This window comes from Mesoplodon mirus (assembly GCF_964341445.2).
Source record: "Mesoplodon mirus genome assembly, chromosome: 13".
Classification (NCBI taxonomy): domain Eukaryota; kingdom Metazoa; phylum Chordata; class Mammalia; order Artiodactyla; family Ziphiidae; genus Mesoplodon; species Mesoplodon mirus.
This window is the reverse complement of record NC_138989.1, coordinates 12,882,373-12,894,862: the sequence shown is the minus strand read 5'-3', so window position 1 is coordinate 12,894,862 and position 12,490 is coordinate 12,882,373.

The following is a 12,490-nucleotide window of genomic DNA, read 5'->3' as shown; positions in this document are numbered from 1 at the left end:
AGCCGAGCGACGTCCCCTCCTTCCTCTTCCTCCCCCACCCCCCCCTCCTCCCCAGTCAGCCTCGCTTCTCCTCCCTCCCGGGGCTCGCTCGCTCTGACAGCAATGGCGGCCGCCGACCGCGGCTCGGCCCGCCATTGGCTGGCGCTGAGTCACGTGACGGGCGCCGGCCGCGCTGGGGGGGCGGAGGGGTCGGGGGAGGGGCCGGAGCGACGGCCGCGGCGGCTCGCGGGCGGCGCTGCTGAGCCGAGTGGGGACGTATTCTCCGGCCGAGAGAGGGAGGGAGACGGAGGCCGAGACGGAGAGGGAGAGAAAGAAGTGCAGGCGGCGCGGCTCTGGGGCGGGCGCGCGGGCAGCGGCCGGGCCGGCGGCCTCGCGCCCCGCCCCCTCGGGTGCACAGACCTCCGCTGGGCGCGACTGCGAGCCCCGGGAATGCCCGTGGAGGTGGCTGCGGAGGGCTCGGAGCCCCTTGCCTGTGCCCCGGACCGCCCCGGCCGGCTGGGTGGCAAGGGCTTGCCGTGGGCCAAGCAGAAGATCCAAGTGTTTCGGGGGTGTCTCCTCGAGGTCTCACTCCGTCCTCCGCGTTTTGCAGATGAGAAAACTGAAGCACAAAGAGATTAAGTCACTTGCCCGAGGTTGCACAGCTGGGAAGAGGAGGGGGTGGGATTCGAACCCCTGCACCCAAGCACAGCGCAGCTAAGGTCTTGCGTTAAGGTTTATAAGCCTCACCCAGGGAGCGCTCACTGTGAATACAGAAATGCCTTTCGAGCTCTTACTCCTAGGCACTGTGTGTATGCATTCATTCTTTGCATAAATGCTTCCTGATCTCTTGCTTTGTGCCAGAATATGTATATATTTTTTAAACTACCAGACACTGTACTAGGGCTGGTTGGGAGCAGACCTTCCCTCCTGCCTCCATTCAGTCAATAACCAACATTCCTTGAGCATACGGCATGGGAGTCCGGAGGAATGCCAGTGTAAGGAGGCTGTTTCCCAGCCCTCAAGGCTTGTGCTCCCTGCAAAGGTGGGGAGGAGATAACTTCATTAATAAGCCCCCAAACGTGGAAGAGCCATGTAGATTGGATTTTAAAAAAAGGAAGAGTGGGAAAACAGCAGAAAGATGGAGTGTAATAAAAGGAAAGAAGTCTTAGACATGCGAATTGAGCTTTGGAACTACCACAAACAACTGCTAAAGCAAAACCCAGGAGCAGCATGTTATAAAGTGTAGTATTATCATGGCTGACACTATGTTATAACCTACCGACACTGTTATAACGAATGTACCTACATTATTTCACATAGTCCTCAGAACAGTCACATAAAGAAGATACTGTTATTATCCTTAGACTACAAGTCAAGGCTCAGAAGTGCAGTGACACCTCCAAGCTCTCCAGTTAGTGAGTGGCTCAAACCCAGGTCTGTGTGGCTCCAGAGCCTAAACCTGAATCCAGAAGGCTCTGTGAGCTGTGGCCTGTCGATGACTTTGGCACCCCCCGTTGTGTTACCTTGACCACCATGGTTCAACTCTCTGACCCTCATTTCTCCATCTGTCAAAAAGGGGTCCCAATTGCTGACCCACTGACCTCAGCCAATTTTGTGCATTTCTATTAAGATTTGTTGACGAAAATGTTTAGGAAAAAAAAGTCAAACCACTTTATCAACATGCATGGTGTTACTTCAGCCTGAGCAATCAGACAGTGTGATGGTCCATCATATCCAGGTGTGTTTATATCCCAGGATATCATCTTACACACCTGGTCACCAAATTCTCATTCTTCAGTAAGTTTTTTAAAAGTCTCCCAAAGCAACCTAATATTAGAAAAATGAGAACAGTATATGGACAGTTCACAGAGTAGGAAAGACATATGGCTTTCAAATATGTAAAAAGATGTTCAACCTCACTTGTTGCAATGGACAGAATGTTGGTGTCCCCCTAAAATTAATATGCTGTAACTTTCCCATTGTGATGGTATTTGGAGATAGAGCCTTTGGCAGGTAATTAGGTCACAAGGGTATAGCCCTCATGATTGGATTAGTGCCCTTGTATGAAGAGACAGGAAAGATTTCCAGCCTTCAAACACTCTCCCTCCCTCCCTCCTAACCTCTCTCCATCTCACTCTCTCCCCACCTTGCCCCACCCACCAACCCCCCTGCCCTGTGAAGACAGAACCGGGAAAAGGGTTCTTACCAGGAACCATATTGGCTGGCACCTTGATCTTAGACTTCCCAACCTCCAGAACTGTGAGGAATAAATTTCTCTTGTTTAAGCCACCCAGTCTATGGTAACTTGTTAGAGCAGCCCAACAAGCAGACTAAGACACTCATCATAAGAAAAACAGCAATTAAAACCATAATAAGGAGGCTTCCCTGGTGGCGCAGTGGTTGAGAGTCCGCCTGCCAATGCAGGGGACACGGGTTCGTGCCCCAGTCTGGGAAGATCCCACATGCCGCGGAGCGGCTGGGCCCGTGAGCCATGGCCGCTGAGCCTGCGCGACCAGAGCCTGTGTTCCACAACGGGAGAGGCCACAACAGTGAGAGGCCCGCGTACCGCAAAACAAACAAACAAACATAATAAGGGACTTCCTTGATAGTCCAGTCATTAAGACTCTGAGCTTCCAATGCAGGGGGCGTGGGTTCCATCCCTGGTCGGGGAACTAAGGAATATAAATTAGCATCACAGCTTTGGGTGTCAATGTGGAAAACATCAAAATTTATAGTGGACATTCCCTTTGACCGAGCAATTCTACTTCTAGGAGATTATCCTACCGAGATTCTTGCACAGATGTATAAAGACCTGTAGTGCAAGGGTGTGAACTATCGTGCTGCTTGTAGAAATCAACGTACATGCCCATTGTTTGGGGAGTGGTTAGCAGTATAATTTAATCCCGTGCAGCCATTAAAAATAATGAGTTAGCACTATGTGTCCTGACAGTGCTAACTGTCATTAGCACAAAAAGGGATTATTAATCGGGATATCCATGGAAGGCTGCTCCAGAGACAATGGTAATACCAGTTGCCTCTGGGGACAGAGAGTCACAGTGGGAAGAGAAATTACTTTTCACCGTACTGCTTACATTTTTTGAGCCAAATGTATATATTACCTATTCAATACAATAAGTTACAAACAACACAAATCAATCAATAAAATTGAAAACAGAATAATCAATCAAATAAAAAAGCAAATAAACAATGCAAAAGGGGATAAAAACTTCATCTGGGGAGATTTCCTTGACTGTCAAAGCCAAGGCCCCAGAGTAGAAGAGAAAAGGTCAGAAGTGCAGTGTGCAACTGCCCTGGCAACGTAAGTACAGAATGAGGACCCAAAGGAACCAGGTTCTAGTCTCAGATGTGCCACTGAGCGTCCCTGTTATCTTAGACAAGCCTCCCGACTGCCCCGGGCCTCAGTTTCCTCCTGTGTGAAAAGGCAACATGGGTGATCCTCCATACTAGGTCATTTCTAGCAAAGAAACCCTTGACTCTGTGGAGATGACTGATAAATGTCTGCAGAGTCTTTAATAGAGAAAGCAATGGGAGGTGATGGAGAGCCTCAGGAGATAAGATCAAAACAAAACCAAACCCATACTGGTGACTAGGAAGCAGCAAGACATCAGGTACTTCTGAGTCCAGTTCCCCATGTGGGGGGCTCATCAGAAGCATCCTTGTTCATGACCAAGTTTCCCCATTTGTGAAAACGCCGAACTGCCCAGGCAGGAAATAGACGTGCCCCTCTGCACAAGTCTCAGGTCGTATTCTGAGAATGACAGTTTAGTTCCCTTTCATGGTTACCAAATGTAATGGCAGAGAGAAAATGGAAGCAAAAATATAACCAGAGGAGGAACCGCCCTATTAGAAAGACCACAGGAAGTCGCCACAGCTGCAGGGTGGGAGTATTTTGTAGGAGTTAAGAATGCAGCTTCAGGGTAAGACAGACCCGGGTCCCAATCTCTGCTCCGTGGTGCGTTAGCTGTGCAGCCTTGAGCCCTGTGACCCCCATTTCTTCCGCTGGGTTGGCCTCCCAGAGTGAGAGCACAGGGCGAGGTCTTCGCACAGTGCACAGCCCCATCGGCAGTGATCAATAAGTTACAACAAGCACAGTCACTTGTCCATCCTCGTACAATGGAAAGTGGCACCCAGTCACATCACTTGGAGTTTTTTTCCCTTTAACCTCAGCTTTATTGGATTTATCTTGTTGTAAATAACAAAAGTTACAAAATGCTAGCTGTGACAAGTTAAACGACACAGGAGTACGCCAAGGAAAAAAGAACACTCTTTTCTCTACCACTGAGTTATCCAAACTCAACCAAATTGTTATGAATGCTTACTCTACTTCCTACAAGCTCATACCAAATCATGCAATGTAAACACACATCCCTAAGGGAATTTTTTTTTTTACGTTTTATGAAAAAGGGATCATGTCACATATATTACTTTGCAAGCTGCTTTTTTTCCCACTTAATTTATCACAAATATACCTCTCGACCTATATATCTAGATCCAACTCCATCTTTTATTCATTGTAGAGTGTTTCATAGAACACCTGTGCCATAATTTATCCAATTATTCCCCTATTTCTGAACCTGTGGGTGGTTTCCAGTTTTTTCCTATTATAAATAAGGATGCAGTAAATATCCTTATCCATATATCCTTATGTACTGACACTTCTATTTCTGTAGAATAAAGTCCCCAAAATAGGATTGCTTTTTTATTGTTAATAAATGTGTATTTTTACTGTTAATAAATACAACCAGAAGTCTTTCCCCAAACATTGTAGCAATTCGCACTCCCTCAAGCAATACCGGAAGAGAGTATTCTTCCTCACCACCTTGCCAGCATTTGGATGTTGCCAATCTTTTTTAAATTTTTGCCAACCTGACAGTGAAAAATGGTGTCATTGCTGTTTGAATTTGCTTTCCCAAACTCCAGTGAGGTAGATCTTCTCTTAGGTCTCTTGACCATTTGCATTTCCTCTTGAGTTTTTTTTGTTTTGTTTTGGTTTTGTTTTTGCTATTCAAGTCAGCAGCTGAGAACAAAAAGAGAAACAAAGGCAGTCCCAGTGAGATCAGTCAGGGGTCTGGCACAATGACGAACACCGGTCTTGGGTCCCTCTCACATGGTGTGGACAAGGCCATTCATTCCGTAATTCCATAAAGACACTTACAGACGCTTCCACGAAGCAGGCCTATCCTTTTCTTTTTTTTTTTTTTTTTCTTTTAAAGCTTTTTATTTTATATTGGAGTATAGCCGATTAACAATGTTGTGATAGTTTCAGGTGCACAGCAAAGCAACTCAGCCATACATATACATATATCCATTCTACCCCAAACTCCCCTCCCGTTCAGGCTGCCATATAACATTGAGCGGAGTTCCCTGTGCTATACAGTAGGTCCTTGTTGGTTATCCGTTTTAAATATAGCAGTATGTACATACCATCTTACAGTTGAGAGGTTCAGCACCTGCCCAAGGTCACAACCAGGTAAATGGTAGAACTGCACTTGTCTGCAGAGAGGTGTTTACTCAAATCCCTCTCTCCTCTCCAAGAAGAGAGCATTCCTTTGAATGAATGCACTCTGATATATTTGTAAAAAAAATTTTTTTAATCATATAGTGGTCAAGCTTTTTTAATCCATGCCAAAACAGAACTCTGCAATAAACATGCAGGATTAATGGAACCCGGGGCCTAAACCACTTGGAACGGGGCTTTGCAAGTGGACAGAAATCCTCTGAGACCCTTTCAAATGGGAAGCAGAAATGAACCTAAGAAAAACCCGGAAATGGGTAACAGGGAATAGGCCTATCCTTTCCATTCCTTCACTTTCATAATTCAATTTTTAAGTTGAGGTTTTAAGTTCCCTCTGAGAGAATGGTCTTATACCAGTCAAGCTGTGGTGCCTTGGGCAATAACAGTTCTGCTCCTAACCATCAAGGATTTCCTAACGGTTCCAACCCCTCCCCTAAGGCGGTGCAGAGGATGAAGTAAAGACAATAGCAGTTGTTGCTGGCTCTGAGCACGGCTTGAAGTCTGGCGAAGGGCAAGAACTTTAGGGCTGGACGACACCTGGTCCGGATCCCAGCCTTGCCACTGACCTTTTTGACCTCTTGGACAGTGATTTAACCTTTCTGTGCCTCAGTTTCCTCATCCCTAAAGCAGGGTCATCCTTGTATCTGCCTCTTACAGCCAATGTGAGTATTCAATGAGTTATTGCACACAAAGCACTCAGCACCCGCCCAACACATAATAGGTGTTCAATAAATGTCAGTGACTCTTCAGACCCAGAGTTTTTTATAAAATGTAGGTGGAGACGGAACTCTAAGAAACACCACCAAAGAGATCATCTGAGCCATGATTTGAGTTGTTAAAAATCCCAATGAGCTTAAATTAACTGTACTCAGTGGCATTTTACCTACACTTACATACAAGGACTCTTGCTTCCGGTAGTGCTGATTTTTGAATGAATTTAGCAGCCCACGATAAATTGCTTTCTAATAGCCAATAATAAAGAAGCATGTGAATGTCCCCTGAAATTTTTCTTTGACTACGCTGCCACTTGACCAAAAACAAGTGACCACATTCATAAATTTTTGGCCTCCACTAAGTTTACATATTGCAGGCTCTGGCCATGGCAGGTGGTGAAATATATCACATGAAACTAAATTCTGTTTCCTCTGGATGGACCCACATATACACATACACTCTCTTGGAATCTGAACAGCCTCACTTACGACAGCCAACTCTGTTTTTAGGGTGAACAAAATCACCTCTAAGAGAAGAGGGTGTTCACAGGTGGATTCCATAACTTTTCCTCTCCAGGGCTGTGCAAGTGCGAAGTCAGTGCTCACGAAAGAAACGGCCTGCCTGGGTGGCCCAGAGCCAGACCGTGCACTGGGAGGGGAGATGCCAACTTCTCTGGCAACTGTGCCAGCCTATCTCACCCTTTCTGCTTTCTGTGCTCCAGGCCAGACCCAAGTGTCCAGGGGTTTTGTAAGGAAGAAAAGGTCTTTTCACTGGTGGCCTAAATCAGGGACTTCAGCTGAGGTCTGGATAGGTGAGAAGGCAACTGATGGAGCCGCCCTACCCGTGTGATACTGCTCTTTGAGAAGTGACATCCAGGTCCTGGCATGTTAGACAAAGGCCACCATCCTCCAGGGACCAGACCAGTTCCCTCCAAACTATCTGGCACTTTAAGTTCCCAGCCTGAGAGGACACTTTTCCTGCTCCCTGGCACAGGGGTGCCAGCTCCTTGCTGGCTGGGTCCCTGCCTGTGGGTCAGATCTTGCTTTTCTGCAACAGATCATTTTATTTAAAAGCAAACCTTGGAAAGAGCATGCTCCTTTGCTCAGGCAGCACTTTGGAGGCAGGAAAAATGCCACATGTGAAACTTGAGTCATCATTTTGTCTTCACGTGGCCTCAATGACAGGTTCATTGGGCTCCTCCGGTCACCTGGGTTATAGATTCTCAGCAAGGATGAGTCAAGCAACTCATCTCTCCTGCTTGAGTCTCAGTTTTTCCTTTTTAAAATGGGCTGCCAACCTCTCAGGACGCCGGTGAGTTATAATCCATTGGGTTTTTTTTTTAATTGCGTACACGATTTCTCCATTTTCAAATGTGCTGACTGCAATAGTCGGTTGAGGATGGAAATGGAATATATCTACAGAGTCATCCTGTTGCTATTGTCGGTACAGATCGCTTCCCCAAGGAAATAAATTACATTTCATTCTCTATCTATTGTTTACTTTATAGTCTCTTGATCTTACTTTGCTGACTTCTTGTAGATTTTCCGGTAGCTTGGTTCCCACTTAATCACAACAGCTTCTGTAAATGTTAGCGAGTTGTGTTATGGGGATTTGCTACCAGCATTTCACAACGGTTACTGAACATAGAAGCCCCTTCTTTATTCTACCAAAAATACCTCGGTAAATATTCCCCTCGCTTAAAAAAAATAATAGACCCTTAAAATGATTTTCCAATGAGCAGACTTTATTTCATGTTAACCATGCCGTAACTCAAAGCACATTTTGCGTTGTTCTATATTTGTGGTTTTATGAAGAGGTCACTGTTTACACAGCACGTGCACCCCAATGAGCCTGTTCGTTATAATCTAATCAGCCACTTCTCAAAATCCCAACAGAAGACGGGCTTTCTTCTTCCAGGCAGAGCTGTGTGGTGCAACCAGAAGGAGGCCAGTAAAGACATGCCACCAACCATATACCCAGTTACACTCCTCCTTACTGTACCATCTTTTCAGGAGCGGGCTGTCTTCTGAACGTGTTTACGGAGCTCATTTTATGCCAGGTATCTTCTTGTCAGAACTATCTTATGAGGTAGATCCTATCCCTATCCTAGGATCCTATCCTACCTGAAGCTTGGTCACTGCTGCCTTCTGTACTAAGATGAGGTTAGAGGGCTCCCCCATGCTTAGACACCCTCTGCCCCTTATTTGGGCTTCCTGTCTTCTTCATAGGCCCACTGTGCCTCCCCACAAATGTTCCACAGGGGCCTGGAGCAATGCAGCTCTGCCACTTACCAGCCATCTGCTCTTGGAGAAGCAGCCTCACCACTCTGAGCCTCAGTCTTCTCATCCATAATGTGGGCATAATTATCCTGGCTTCATGGGAACATTGGTAATAATAATAACAAGCACGGGCATATTTATTGAGCACCTCCCATGTGCCAGGCCCAGGCCCAGGTACTTTAATACTGTGAGCTTGTTTAATCCTCCTGTGAGGGAAATACTATTATCATCCCATTTTGCAGATTGGGACAGTGAAGGCTGAGATGGAAATATCCAGAATGTGCCACCTCCAAGCCTAAGCCACTGGCCCCTCTGTTGCTCCCACCCCCACTATGTTCTCTTTTCCACACAGCAGTCAGAGGGAGCCTAATCAAACCTAAATCAAACCTAATCAAACCTAAATCAAACTCCTCAGCTCTAAACCCTTCCATGACTCCCACCTCATTCAAGGTAAAAGCCAAACACTCCATCAGCGCCTGCAGGGCCCTGTGTGACTTGGCCTCTTGCTCTCTTGCCAGTGTCCCCCATGCATGCTCTGCTGCAGGCCCGTGACCTCCCTGGAGCTCTTCTCTCAGCCTCAGGGCCCTGGCCCTTGCAGGCCTCTCCTGCGCTTGGCTTAGATGGCTCCCACAGTAGAAAGACCCTCTCGGACCACTGCACCTAAGACAGTGTGCCCCATCCCTCCTTCTTACACCCCTCACTCTGTTTAGTTTTCTCTTAGCATCTAAAATCCCCTGACATATATTTGTTCTTATATATTTTTGCTGTCGCCCCCTCCTCCTATTAGAATATCAGGGTGATAGAATGTAAGGTTGTTTTTTTTTTCTCCTCTTTGTTCACTACTGTATCCTCAGTGCCTAGAACATTGCTGGTGTTTAACAAATGTTTGTTACATGAAGGAATTACAAACTGATACTAAGTAGTAAGGCCTTGGCCAGTGCCTGGCGCAGAGCAAGTGTCAATAAACATTGTCTGTTATTATCAGAGGTGTTAAACCACCTTGTGCCACAGACAGCTCTTCTCCATGGCAGGAGGACGGGGGCGGTGCCAGCCCTGAGCCTTACTCCACCTCTGTCCAGAAAAATCAGTCCCATGGGAGCTACCAAAGGGCTGGCTCCCCCCAGGAGCAGCTTAGAGGGGACAGCAGCCCTTCCTTGCCTGGAGGCGGGGCAGGGGTCCCAAGCCAAAGAGGAGGGCATCTCCCAAGGCTTCTCGGGGTCTGCAAAGTCACAGTGTATCTTTAATAGCCTGAGCAGACAACTGCCCTCCAGAGCCAGAACCAGAGTCACATGATGTAGCCTGAGCATCTCAGTTGAGTTCTGTGCCTCACCACAACAGACTGGCCTGCTCAAAGGATTAAATTTTGTATCATCATTTGATTTTCCCTGTAATTCTGAAAGTAACACATGCCCTATAAAATATTCAAGCATCAAAGAAATGTGTAATTTAGAAAATGAAACACCCCTTCCCCCAACCCAGGTAACTTACTGGTAACAATTCAGCGTACTGTATATTCATCTAGATTTTTTTTTCCCTAAGCATATTCTAACATTTACTATTATTCTTATTACTTACAAAAATGGGATCATACTGTATACAGCTTTTGCACTTTGCTTTTTTCCCTGAATCGGGTTTACTGAGGTATGATCTACATATAGTAAAATCCACTGGCCTTAGTGTAGAGTTCTACAAGTTTTGACAAAACATCTAGGGTTGTGTAAGCATCACAATAGAGAGTTAGTACAGTTCCAATATCCTCCCAATTGCCCCTTTGTAATCAACCCCTTCCTTCCCCCCAAGCTCCTGGCAATGACTAAGCTGTTCTCTGTCCTTATGTTTTACCTTTGCCAGAACGTCTTATAAATGAAATTGCAGAGCACATGGTCTTCCACTCAACATAATGTATTTGAGGTTCCTCCATTTTGTTGCATGAATTAGTGGCGCCTTCCTTTTTGTTGGTGTATAATATTCCATTGTATGGATGTACCATGTTTTGTTTACCCATTCATCAGTTGAAGGACATTAGGGTTGTTTCCATTTTGAGGGTGATTACAAATAAAGTCACTATGAACATTCACACACAAGTTTTTGGGGGTGAATATAAGTTTTCATTTCTCTTGGGTAAATACTCACGAGTGGGAGGGTTGGACCATATGGTAAACATATATTTAACTTTATATGAAACTGCCAAACTGTGTCCCAAAGGGGCTTTTCCACACTCCTTGCTTTTACTTTTGACTTAGCAGATATGTTATTACCTGATAATACGTATTTGTTTGTGAAAAACTTTCCCATCAGAACGTAAGCTCCATGAGGGCAAGGACATTGTCTCCTTTCTTCACTCCTGCATCCTCTGCCTAGAACAGTGCCTGGAACATAGTATGTGCTCAAGAAACGTGAGTAGGATGAATGAGTCCTGAGCTCACAGACCTCCCTCCGTGTAAGGAAACATAGAACCATGTAATTAACCCACCAGTGGCAGTGCTGTGGATGTTGCTGTCTGGCTGTGTCTCACTTGTCTCCACTAGTCCCCTTGCTGTGAGTCCTTGGTACCCTCCAGTTTTTCACTTCAAGACAAGACTAAATTGATGGGCTTGCATATTTCTTTGCAAACTTGTGTGAGTTTTTCATTAAAACAAATTCCTGGAAGTAGAATTGCTGAGTCAAAGGATACAAAAGATTGCAACTTTCGTAGATTCTGCAAAAAGGTTACACCAATTTACATTTCTGCCAAGAGTGGAGGACATAGCCTGCTGCAAGAGATTATCTGCTTCGCCACAGCCTTACCTACAGTGAGGATGGCCAGTTGGGATAAGTGTTAAATCTTTGCTGCTGAAGGTGTCAGAGTCATCAAGACCAAGGCTTCCTGGATTTTTGGATTTCATACTCTCCAGAAAGAAGGGTGGAGACTGACACAAGACAGCTAGCTTCTTGTTTTGCTAAGAAAGGACCAAAAAAAAGAAAAGAAAAAAAGCATCAAGACTAAAATAAATCTATCTATAAAACATATTACCTCCTATGGTCTTATAAATAAAAGGATATCTCGCTCCATTGAAAAATTGGAAAGGCAAACTCTGAGAATAAAATCAGTCTAATTGTTATCCAGTTGGACTTGGTTTTTCCATTTCACCGTAAATTGGGGAAAAGAATGGAAAAGAATGCAGCCGGGTCTTGCAGATGAGTTTGGATGGAAGCCTGGTTAATACCAGCAGGCCTTCGTAGGTGACCCTGCAAGGGCTTTACCTGAGAACAACAAAAGGTAGTTGGAAAAAAAATGAAACTGAATGAGGGAAGAAATGAAAGTGTTACAATTAGCTAATTGGACTCAGTTCTTCTGGATGTAGCTTTATCTCCCCCACTGTGCCTGGAGTTCTTCTCCACATCAAAGACCATTGAACGCCTGGAGAATTGGAACCAACGTTTATGGAGTGCTTTGAAGATGTAAAGTATTGTTTAAATGCTAAGTATTATTATTTTTATTACTTTAAATTTTAAATACCTTTTTTTGGGTGCTGGTGGGAATTTATCATATGTTTGCCATTTTAATTTTATGCTGAAAGGGAGCCTGTCTGTTAGGTCACACCTCTATTCAGGCTGGGGTGGGGTAAGCAATCCAACATACCTTTGGAATACCGAACCCAATTCACTCCTCTGTCCTTGTAAATTGTGTTCTCTGGGAAGATGAACACTGTCAATCCGATGCTGTCAGTTTATGTAAGAACATGTCTCAAGATCTAATTGAAATACAGTATCTTTCCAGGCAGGGTTGATAGAGTTATCACATTACAGATTTTATTTGACTCTGCATCTCAATTCATTCCTTTGTATAGTTTCCAGATTTCTTCATAAAACAGAAATTAGACACAGTCTTGACATTAGAATTTCACGAAGAAGCAATCAAATCCAAATTACTTCGAAGAAGGAAAGGACTATAAAAGTGATTAAACAAAATGAAAGGAAAAAACCTTCTGGAGGGTCCTAG